Genomic DNA, 12,017 nt, shown 5'->3' on the forward strand with positions numbered 1-12,017 from the left:
ATCTTTTTGATACTAGCCAGTCTGGTAGGTATAAGATGACACCTCATTGTGATTTTGATTTGCATTTCCCTAATGATTAGTGATGTTGAGTACCTTTTCATTTGTCTTTTGGCCATCTGTACACCTTCTTTGGAAAAATGTCTATTTAGGTCCTCTGACCATTTTTATTTATTAATTTATATCTTTTTTGCAAACAAAAGATCTCACATATTTATTACTGAACCAACCTACTGGTGCAAAAGCATAGTTAAAGAAAAATCATTTCCCTGAAAAAAACATGTCTGTTGTTCAGGTAATAGTGATTTTTACAGAGTGGTAAGATAAAAGCAAGTGACCTTCATGCAGCATAAATATGTGTGCCATCTCATGTGATCCCTTACAGATCCAGCTTGGTTCTTGTCCAATGTCTCCTCTTGGAGTTGTACCTGATTATTATTATTATTATTTTTACCAATTTTCAACCAAGTCCACTAGGGAATGGAACAATTCTGCTTTTGTTTCTTGGCCAGGAATTGCTTGATCTTGAAAGCCTTGTGAGATGACATGGAGAGGAACAGTCAGCTGCACACACCATGGTGGTAGAGAAAAGGAAAAGGAGCTCTGCCCCTTTTTAAAGGTCAGACTGTTTGTTTTTGGTGTTGAGTTGTATGAATTCTTTATATATTTTGCATATTAACCTCTTACCAGACATTATTTGGTAACATCTTCTATTCATTAGGTTGTCTTTTTGTTTTATTGATGGTTTTCTTTGTTGTGCAGAAGCTTTTCATTGTGGTGAAGTTCAAATAGGGTGTTTTTTTTGTTTGTTTGCCCATGGTGACCTAGGCATAAATATATTGCTAAGACCAATGCCCAGGAGATTACTTCCTGTGTTTTCTGTTAAGGAGCTTTATGGTTTCAGGTTTCACATTTAGTTCTTTAATCCATTTTTAGTTTATTTTTTTATATGATATAAGAAAGTGGTCCAGTTTCATTCTTATGAATGTAGCCATCTAGTTTTCCTAACACCATTTATTGAAAATACTATCTTCTCCCCTTTGTATATATTCTTGCTTTCTTTGTTATAGATTAAATGACCATGTAAGTGTGGATTTATTTCTGGACTCTCTTTTCTGTTCCATTGATTTATGTGTCTGTTTTTGTGCCAGTACCGTACTGTTGTGATTATTACTGCTTTCTAGTATAGCTTGAAATCTGGAATTGTGTTTTCTCCAGTTTCGTTCTTCTGTTTCTAGATTGCTTTGGCTATTTGGGGTCTTATGTATATCCATACAAATTTTAGGATTTTTAGTTCTGTGGAAAATGCTATTGGTACTTTGATAGGGCTTGCTTTGAATCTATTGATTGCTTTGAGTAATATGGATATTTTAATGATATTAATTCTTCCAGTCCATGAACAAAGTATATCTTCCAATTTGTTATGTCATCTTCAGTTTCTTTCATCAGTTCTTAACAGTTTTCAGAGTAGATCTTTGACCTCCTTGGTTAAGTTTATTTCTAGGTATTTATTTTTGGTACAGTTGTAAGTGGGATTGTTTTCTTAATTTCCCTTTATGCTGCTTCATTATTAGTGTGTAAGAATGCAACAGATTTTTGTATATTAATTTTGTATACTATGACTTTACTGAATTCATTCATCAGTTCTAATAGTTTTTGGGTGGAGTCTTTAGGATTTTCTACGTATAGTATTATGTCATCTGCAAATAGTGATAGTTTTCGTTCCTCCATAGAAATTTGGGAGGTTTTTAATTTCTTTTTCTTGTCTGATTGATGAAGCTAGGACTACCAGTACTATGTTGAATAAAAGTTTTGAGAGTGGACATCTTTGTCCTTTTCCTGATCTGAGAGGAAAATCTTTCAGGTTTTCACCACTTAGTATTAGGTTAGTTGTGGGTTTTTCATATTTGACCTTTATTATGTTGAGGTATGTTCCCTCTGTCTTGAGAGTTTTTTTATCATGAACAAACATTTTGTTGAGTGCTTTTTCTGCATCTATTGAGATGCTGTGGTTTTAATCTTTCCTCTTGTTAATATGATATATCACATGGATCTACAAATACTGAACCACCATGCATTATGAAGAACATATTTAAATTCTTGCAGGATTTAAGACATTTTTTCAAGATCTATTGCATGAACTTTTGAGCACTTGGCCATGCATATAAAAAGGGAGAAGACATAAAGGAAATAACCATATGTTATATTCCAACTATGTGCTAAATACTATGCTAGGTTATTTTCATGCCTTATCATCTGTAATCTTCATATTAATATATCCTCATTTTATAGATGTATGTCATGAAGTTCAGTGATCTTAAGATGTCTGATGTTTTACATTTAGTAAGTTGTAAACCTGTAGATAGAACTTACATATGCAGTTGGCACTTGAATGATATGTGTTTGAACTGTGTGGGTCCACTTATTCATGGATTTTTTTCATAAAAACAAAGCAGTATTGTAAACATGTCTTTTTTTCTTACAATTTTCTTTTTTCTTTTTATTTTTTAAAGATTTTATTTATTTATTTGACAGAGAGAGACACAGCGAGAGAGGGAACACAAGCAGGGGGAGTGGGAGAGGGAGAAGCAGGCTTCCCGCAGAGCAGGGAGCCCGATGCGGGGCTTGATCCCAGGATGGTGGGATCATGACCTGAGCCGAAGGCAGACACTTAACGACTGAGCCACCCAGGCGCCCCGTACAATTTTTTTTTATTTTTAAAGATTATTTATTTGAGAGAGGAGAGAGAGGGGCAAGGGAGAGAGAATCCTGAAGCCGACTCCCCACTGAGTGTGGAGCCTGATGAGGGGCTGCATCCCAGGACTCTGAGATCATGACCTGAATGGAAATCAAGAGTTGGACGCAACAGTAGGCTATTGGTGGTTAAGTTTTGGGAAATCAAAAGTTATAAAGATTTTAGAGTGTGTGGAGGGTGGGTGCCCCTAACCTTTACATTGTTCATGGGTCAGCTGTATTTGATTTCAAAATTCAGGCACTTTTTATTATACCAGATGCTTTCTAGGACTAATGGGTTATACTTCCCTATGACAGAGAATAATAAAATAAATGGCTTGATTACACCAAGGAGTCTTTTGAAATGTAACCCAGTGTTATATAATTTATTTTTGTAATATTTCCTCACATTGAAATCTGAAAGTGCATTTTGGGGCCTTTTTTCTCCCAAAAGCTCTGGACTGAGAAAGGAAATGATTTCTCAACAATTTGTCATTTTTGGCCCAATATTTTAGAATAGGCTACCTCATAAGGTCATTTATCAAACTTAATTGGTACCCTGATGGATTAATATTTGTATTTTACCATCTTAAGCAGCCAGGATCTTTGTGTACTACATACCTAAATACCAATGTAATAGACCCTTGAAATTCGTTTGCTCAGAATTTCGGATCTTACATCGAATTTTGTGTATTTGACAGGTGTATTCTTTTGGTGCTTAACTTTTTACTCATAAAATTAGTATTTTCTTTGTGAATTATTAATGAATCACTGAACGTCAAAAAAAATACCAAATTGTTCTTGAAACTTAATGTTGATAATAATAAATAAGTGGTAGTGGAGGTGATTAATTTTAATCTAATCTATGTAGCAAAGTATTGCTTTTGACAAAAATGACATAACTCCATAATAAAGAAATACCTCTAATAAACTTATATTCATTTAAAGTAAAAATTGAAAAAAGACAGTATGTTTATATTTGACTTCTACAGCATAGCAGTAAATTTTTCTTTCTTAAACTGTAGTGGATATTTTAAGGGATACAATTGGGAAGACATCTGATTGCTCTAAAGGTATTTTATGATTAGAATAAACTGATATAAAAATTCTCTAATCAATATGTATTTATCATGGAAATAGCAAAGTTTAAGGCAAGATGTAATTTTAGTCCAGTTTGGTGAATGACTTTATATATATTTTTAAGAATTTGTTTAATTTTTCCTATTATAATTTTAATTTTGTGCAACATATGGAATGTCAGCTATTGATTTAAATTACGAATGTTCAGAGCACCAGGTGGCTTAGTCCGTTAAGTGTCCAGCTCTTGGTTTCAGCTCAGGTCATAATCTCAGGGTCCTGGGGTCGAGCCCTACATTGGGCTCAATGCTCAACAGGGAGTCTGCTTGAGATTCCTTTCCCTGTCCCTCTGCCCCTCCCCTTGCTCATACTTGCTCTCTCTCTCTAAAATAAATAAATCTTTAAAAGGATAAAATAAATTATAAATATTCATTATTTTAATATCGTCCCTGAAATTCAGTTATATTAGCTACTAAAATGCCTTATTTAGTACTCAGTTATTGTCAGGGTGTAATAAGTTACCTCCTTTGGTTTTTGATGCTAGATCACCATGGTTTATGGGTACACACAAGGATACTGAGGTATATACAAAGAAAATAAACTTCACATGTAATTGAAGATACCTTTTTCGGATTGTGCACTTTTCTACATCTAATTAACTTAATGCTAGCTCTAGTACTTCCTTTCGGTCCATGAGGGTACCAGCCATAACTCTGTAATCAAAATTCACTAAATGATACACCTGTTACCTGAGAGAGACAGTGTGTTTCTGGCTGTGCATAATGTGAAAATATAACCCAGTCCTCAGGCAAAGTAAAGCTCTGGGTTAAGGACTTCATTTTCAAAGGCTATAGCCATTCTCGGTGGAGGCTACCTCAGTCTCAGTTCAGGGAACAGTTACCTTGTACCTGTAACTGTAATACCCTGTGTTAGACACTAAGGGTTTTAAGACATGAGTTTGACACATTTTCTGATCTCCTTTACATTTAATTGGGAGATAGGGAATTTTGAGAATCAGGAAAATAACTATGCTTCATATTACTCTTGCAAACCTCTGAAAACTCAAAAAATCATAGAAAAGGCAACTCAATGTCTTTAATACATATGTGCAAACTTAAAAAATTGTCAGTACTTTTCGCACCTTAGAATAAATGTCCACAGACAAATTACTATCTTTTACTATTTTTTTAAAGATATCGCTCTTCGCATGTCATTTCTAGTGACTAGAAATCAATTCTGCAGTAATGATTGTAGGCTTCACATTAATATAATATGCAAGTATAAGTCAGAGTTATACAGGAGAAGTAATTCATAAAATTCTACTTCAGGTCATTGTTTCACTGTCCCCCTCCCAACTCCTTTCAAGATTTATGTAGGCATACTGTTTCTCATGCTGCCTGGCTCTGTATCCTTCATTAAAATTTAGTAGGGTTTTCAGAGGGTGTCACATGAAATTCATAGTGTGGTACATGAAGGATATTTCAGATCATGAGTATGGTTGGGAAAAGAATATGAAATTGTTCAAAATAATGATCTGACAGATTTAGATTTTAATGATAAATACATCCTAATCAAAAGAGCTAAACAATTTTAGCTTAATTCTCATAAGTTACGATGTTAAATGTGGCAATAGAGAAAATTTAAGTTCTCTATCTAGAAACTACCTTGTAAATCATACACCATAGGAAAGCTATTAAAGGGGCACCTGGGTGGCTCAGTTGGTTAAGAGCCTGATTCTTGATTTTGGCTCAGGTCAGGATCTCAGGGTCCTGGGATTGAGCCCCTCATTGGGCTCCTTGCTAATTGGGGAGCCTGCTTCTCCCTCTCCCTTTGTCCCTCCCCCCACTCACTCTCTCTCTCTCTCTTTCTCCAAAATAAATACATAAATAAATCTTAAAAGAATTAGAGTTACAAGAGAATTTATATTGAAAATTTCAGGTATTTCTCTCATTTCCATGAGAACATTCTCAAAAAGAAGTATGTCTCTTGGGGCACCTGGGTGGCTCAGTTGGTTAAGCGTCTAACTCTTGATTTCAGCTCAGGTCATATCTCATGGTCCTGGGACAGAGCCCCGTGTGGGATTCTGTGCTCTGCATGGAGTCTGCTTGTGAGTCTCTCTCCTTGTCTCTCTCTGTCCTGCTCACGTGCATTCTTTCTCTCTCAAATACAATCTTTTTTTTAAAAAAAGGAAGTATGTCTCTTTTAACACTCAGCCATCTAAAAGAATGAAATCTTGCGATTTGGAACAATGTGGATGGAACTAGAGGGTATTATGCTAAGTGAAATAAGTCAGAGGAAGACAAATACCATATGATGTCACTTGTATGTGGAATTTAAGAAACAAAACAGATGAATACATAGGGGAAGGGAAGGAAAAATAGAATAAGATGAAAATCGAGAGGGAGGCAAACCATAAGATATGCTGAACTCTAGGAAACAAACTGAGGGTTGCTGGAGGGGAGGTAGGAGGGATGGGGTAACTGGGTGACGGACATTAAGGACGACACAGGATATAATGAGCACTAGGTGTTATATGCAACTGGTGAATCATTAAATTCTACCCCTGAAACTAATAATACAGTATATGTTAACTACATTGAATTTAAATAAAAAGTAAAGTGAATTTTAAAGCTAAAAAAACAACTATAAAGTCTAAATTTTCTCTTTATGTTAGGAACCAGAGGCTAAGGTCACAGTCAAATGTATTTGGATTTATAAATCAATATTAAACTAGATAGGAAAACTGATGTTTATAGAAGGCTGTAGCTACCAAACAAGAATCCTCTATCTGACCTACTTACTTATTTTTAAGGACCTGTCATGGTAATATCAATTTGCCATTAGTAGTTATTTTTTAATTTTTACCAATATTACAACTTGGTTTCTGTGCATATTGAATGTTGAGAGTCACACATAGATGTGTTCACTTCTTATTCATATATATTTTTTTAAGATTTTATTTATTTGAGAGAGAGAGAATGAGAGACAGAGAGCATGAGAGGGGGGAGGGTCAGAGGGAGAAGCAGACTCCCCGCTGAGCAGGGAGCCCGATGCGGGACTCGATCCCGGGACTCCTGAGCCGAAGGCAGCCGCTTAACCAACTGAGCCACCCACGCGCCCCTTATTCATATTTTTATCTGATGCTTTCTGGATTAATCTGGAGTATGAACTAAGCTTGAATATCAAACTTACTTTAAATATGTCCATGGCCAGAGACATGGCCAAATTCAAAGCGTATCTTGGTCTACCTGTGAATGCAGTTTAAGTTGATAAAGAAAGTTACTGATAATTTCTGTATAAGAGAAGCTATATTGAGACCCGGGAATTTTATTTAAAAAATTTTTCAAGTTTTGTGAATGGTAGTGGGATGAGAACAATAGGACCAGCATTGGGGTTTAGGCCCTTTCTCCACCATCCTGGGGCCAGGGACTGCTGATAACCAACTGGGGTCCTGCCTGTTGCCTCCCCTCATCGATCCCTACAATCATACCCCTTTTGTAGGAATGTAAAAAGAAAAACACTTCCTTGCATCTTTCCTCCCCCTCCCTTGTGAAGGGGGATGCGTTGGCTGGGGCAGATAAATGAACATCTGAGCCTGGGACTAGCTCCTTGGAGTGCCTGACTAAGTTGAAAATCCCCTTCCCATAACCTGAGAGGCCAGCACCTGCCCTGCAGTATCTGGGTACCTGGAATCTAAGCTCAACCTGGGAATGTTGGAGAGGCAGATGGCAGTGCCTCCCAATGCTGCCTCTATCCCAGTGGGCCAGGCTCAACCTGTGTGGTAGTGGGTAGGCTAACAAGAGGTGTGTCATGTACATTTGTATCAAAAATAAGTGATCATGTACAAAACAGGAATTTTAATGTTAAATTTAATTTCCTTATCTAGAAAAACATTAGATTTCATATTTTTTTAGGTTGTAGTTAAGAACCATGTTTAAGGTCATTTGGCTATATTATGAATACTAATGCTGCTACCGTTACTGTTAATAATGCTACCATTTATTGAACACTGTTCTGTGTCAGGCACTGTCCTAGACATATTGATACATTTTAGAATACCTTTTAGAGACCTAAGAGATAGATGGTATTGTTCTCATTTTTCAGATGAAGCAGTTGGGATTCAGTAAATTGTCCAAAATCATATATCAATAAAATGATAGAACCAGTCTTCTTTTTTTAAGATTTTATTTATTTGTCAGAGAGAAAGAAAGAGAGAAAGCGCACAAGCAGGGGAAGAGAGAAGCAGGCTCCCCACTGAGCAAGGAGCCCGATGTGGGACTGGATCCCAGGACCCTGGGATCATGACCTGAGCCCAAAAGCAGATACTTAACCGACTGAGCCACCCAGGTGTCCCTAGAACCAGTCTTTAAATTTAAATCTCTGTGACTGTATCTGCTCTATAGGGAATTTTCACAAATCTTTGAAACCATGTTCATTGTTCTAAGAGCAAATACTGAGGGATACTTTACAGTAATTTTCAGAATATGGGAAAAGTAGTAATTGTATAGAGGAGGGCCCTTAGAAGTTTGTGAGATGATTCATGGTGTATGTTTGACCAAGGACTAGATACACGCATGCAAGGCAAGGACACACAGGCTTTAAAAAATTGCCAAATGTGTAGAGACTCTACCCCCAAATTTCTGGAACTCATACAAGAATTCAGCAACATGGCAGGATATAGAATCAATGCACAGAAATCAGTTGCATTTCTATACACTAACAATGAAACAGAAGAAAGAGAAATTAAGGAACGGATCTCATTTACATTTGCACCAAATACCGTAAGATACCTAGGAATAAACCTAACCAAAGAAGTAAAGGATCTGTACTCTATAAACTACAGAACAGTTATGAAAGAAATTGAAGAAGACACAAAGAAATGGAAAAACATTCCATACTCATGGATTGGAAGAATAAATATTGTTAAAATGTCTGTACTACCCAGAGCAATCTACAAATTTAATCCAATCCCTATCAAAATACCATTGACATTGTTCACAGAGCTGGAACAAATAATCCTAAAATTTTATGGAACCAGAAAAGACCCCAGATAGCCAGGGGAATGTTGAAAAAGAAAACCAAAGCTGGTGGCGTCACAATGCCAGCCTTCAAGCTCTATTACAAAGCTGCTATCATCAAGACAGTATGGTACTGGCACAAAAACAGACACACAGATCAGTGGAACAGAATAGAGACCCCCAGAAATGGACCTTCAACTCTTTGGTCAACTAATCTTTGACAAAGCAGGAAAGAATATCCAGTGGAAAAAGGACAGTCAGCATAGACACTTTAACAATGTTTATTCTTCCGATCCATGAGCATGGAATATTTTTCCATCTTTTTGTGTCGTCTTCAATTTCTTTCATGAGTGTTTTGTAGTTCCTAGAGTATAGATCCTTGACCTCTTTAGTTAGGTTTATTCCGAGGTATCTTATGGTTTTTGGTGCTATTGTAAATGGAATCGTTTCTCTAATTTCTCTTTCTACAGTTGCATTGTTAGTGTATAAGACAGCAAGTGATTTCTGTGCTTTGATTTTGTATCCTGCCACATTACTGAATTGCTGGATGAGTTCTACTAATTTGGGGGTGGAGTCTTTTGGGATTTCCACATAAAGTATCATGTCTTCTGCGAAAAGAGAGGGTTTGACTTCTCCTTTGCCAGTTTGAATACCTTTTATTTCTTTTTGTTGTCTGATTGCTGTTGCTCTGACTTCTAGTACTATGTTGAACAATAGTGGCGGGAGTGGGCATCCTTGACGTGTTCCTGATCTTAAGGGAAAGACTCTTAGCTTTTCCCTATTGAGGAGGATATTCGCTGTGGGTTTTTCATAGATGGATTTTATGAACTTGAGGAATGTTCCCTCTATCCCTATACTCTGAAGAGTTTTAATTAGGAAAGGATGTTGTATTTTGTCAAATGCTTTTTCTGCATCAATTGAGAGGACCTTATGATTCTTCTCCCTCCTCTTATTAATGTGTTCTATCACATTGATTGATTTGCGAATGTTGAACCACCCTTGCATCCCGGGGATAAATCCCACTTGGTCATGGTGGATGATCCTTTTAATGTATTGTTGGATCCTATTAGCTAGGATTTTGTTGAGGATTTTGGAATCCATATTCATCAGGGATATTGGTCTGAAATTCTCCTTTTTGATGGGGTCTTTGCCTGGTTTGGGGATTAAGGTAATGCTGGCCTCATAGAATGAATTTGGAAGTTTTCCTTCTGTTTCTATTTTTGAAACAGCTTCAGGAGAATAGGTATTATTTCTCCTTTGAATGTTTGGTAGAATTCCCCAGGGAATCCATCAGGCCATGAACTCTTGTGTTTTGGGAGGTTTTTGATCACTGCTTCAATCTCGTTACTGGTTATTGGCCTATTCAGGTTGTCATTTCTTCCTGTTTCAGTCTTGGCAGCTTATAGGTTTCCAGGAAGGCCTCCATTTCATCCAGATTGCTCAGTTTATTGGCATATAGTTGTTGATAATAATTTCTAATAATTGTTTCTATTTCCTTGGTGTTAGTCATGATCTCTCCCCTTTCATTCATAATTTCATTAATTTGGGTCCTTTCTGTTTTCTTTTGGATAAGTCTGGCCCGTGGTTTATTGATCTTATTAATTCTTTCAAAGAACCAACTTCTAGTTTTGTTGATCTGATCTACTGTGTTTCTGGTTTCTAATTCATTGATTTCTGCTCTAATTTTAATTATTTCTCTTCTAATGCGTGGCTTAGGCATCATTTGTTGCTTTGTCTCTAGTTCTTTAAGGTGTAGAGTTGGTGAATTCGGGATTTTTCTGTTTTTTTGAGTGAGGCTTGGATGGCTATGTATTTCCCCCTTAGGACCGCCTTTGCAGTATCCTATAGCTTTTGGACTGATGTGTTTTCATTCTCATTGATTTCCATGAATTGTTTAAGTTCTTCTTTGATTTCCCGGTTGACCCAAACTTTCCTGAGCAGAGTGGTCTTTAGCTTCCAAGTGTTTGAATTTCTGCCAAATTTTTTCTTGTGATTGAGTTCCAGTTTTACAGCACTGTGGTCTGAGAATATGCAGGGAATAATCTCAATCTTTTGGTATCAGTTGAGACCTGATTTGTGACCCAGTATGTGGTCTATTCTGGAGAAAGTTCCATGTGCGCTCGAGAAGAATGAGTATTCTGTTGTTTTAGGTTGGAATGTTCTGTAAATATCTATGAGGTCCATCTGGTCCAATGTTTCATTCAAAGCTCTTGTTTCCTTTTTGATTTTCTGCTTAGATGATCTGTCCATTGCTGAGAGTGGAGTATTGAGGTCTCCTACAATTAACGTATTGTTATCAATATGACTCTTTATTTTGGTTAACAGTTGGCTTATGTAGATGGCTGCTCCCATGTGGGGGCATAGATATTTACAATTGTTAGATCTTCTTGTTGGATAGACCCTTTAAGAATGATATAGTGTCCTTCTGTGTCTCTTATTACAGACTTTAGTCTAAAATCTAATTTGTCTGATATAAGAATTGCTACCCCAGCTTTCTTTTGAGGTCCGCTGGCATGGAAGATGGATCTCCATCCCTTCACTTTCAGTCTGGATGTATCTTTAGGTTCAAAATGAGTCTCTCGTAGACAACATATGGATGGGTCCTGTCTTTTTATCCAATCTGCAGCCCTGTGTCGTTTTATGGGAGCGTTTAGGCCATTCATGTTGAGAGTGATTATTGAAAGATATGAATTAATTGTCATCATGTTGCCTGTGAAGACGTTGTTTTTATAGATTGTCCCTGTAAATTTCTGTTGTAGATCACTCTTGGGGTCTTTCTCCTTTTATAGAACCCCCCTCAATATTTCTTGCAGGGCCCGCTTAGTGATTACATATTCTTTCATTTTCTGCCGGTCATGGAAGCTGTGCATCTCTCCATCCATTCTAAATGAAAGCCTTGTCCAATAAAGTATTCTTGGCTGCATGTTCTTCTCATTTAGTACCCTGAATATGTCTTGCCAGGCCTTTCTGGCTTGCCAGGTCTCTGTGCATAGGTCTGGTGTTATTCTGATGTTCCTCCCTCTGTACGTAAGGAATCTCTTCCCCCAACTGCCCTTAAGGTGGTTTCCTTGGTTCTAAGATTTGCAAGTTTTACTATTACATGCTGGGGTGTTGGCCTGTTTTCCTTGATTTTGGGAGGGGTCCTCTCTGCCTCTAGGACTCGAATGTTTGTTTCATTCCCCAAATTAGGGA

General features: G+C 37.0%; 1 pseudogene; it reads right to left on the reverse strand.

Moving 5' to 3' along the window:
- Positions 1-376: 376 nt before the first annotated feature.
- Positions 377-545, reverse strand: LOC123323410 (annotated as a pseudogene).
- Positions 546-12,017: the final 11,472 nt, after the last annotated feature.

The sequence above is a fragment of the Neomonachus schauinslandi genome, chromosome X (genome assembly GCF_002201575.2).
Source record: "Neomonachus schauinslandi chromosome X, ASM220157v2, whole genome shotgun sequence".
NCBI classification, from domain to species: Eukaryota; Metazoa; Chordata; class Mammalia; order Carnivora; family Phocidae; genus Neomonachus; species Neomonachus schauinslandi.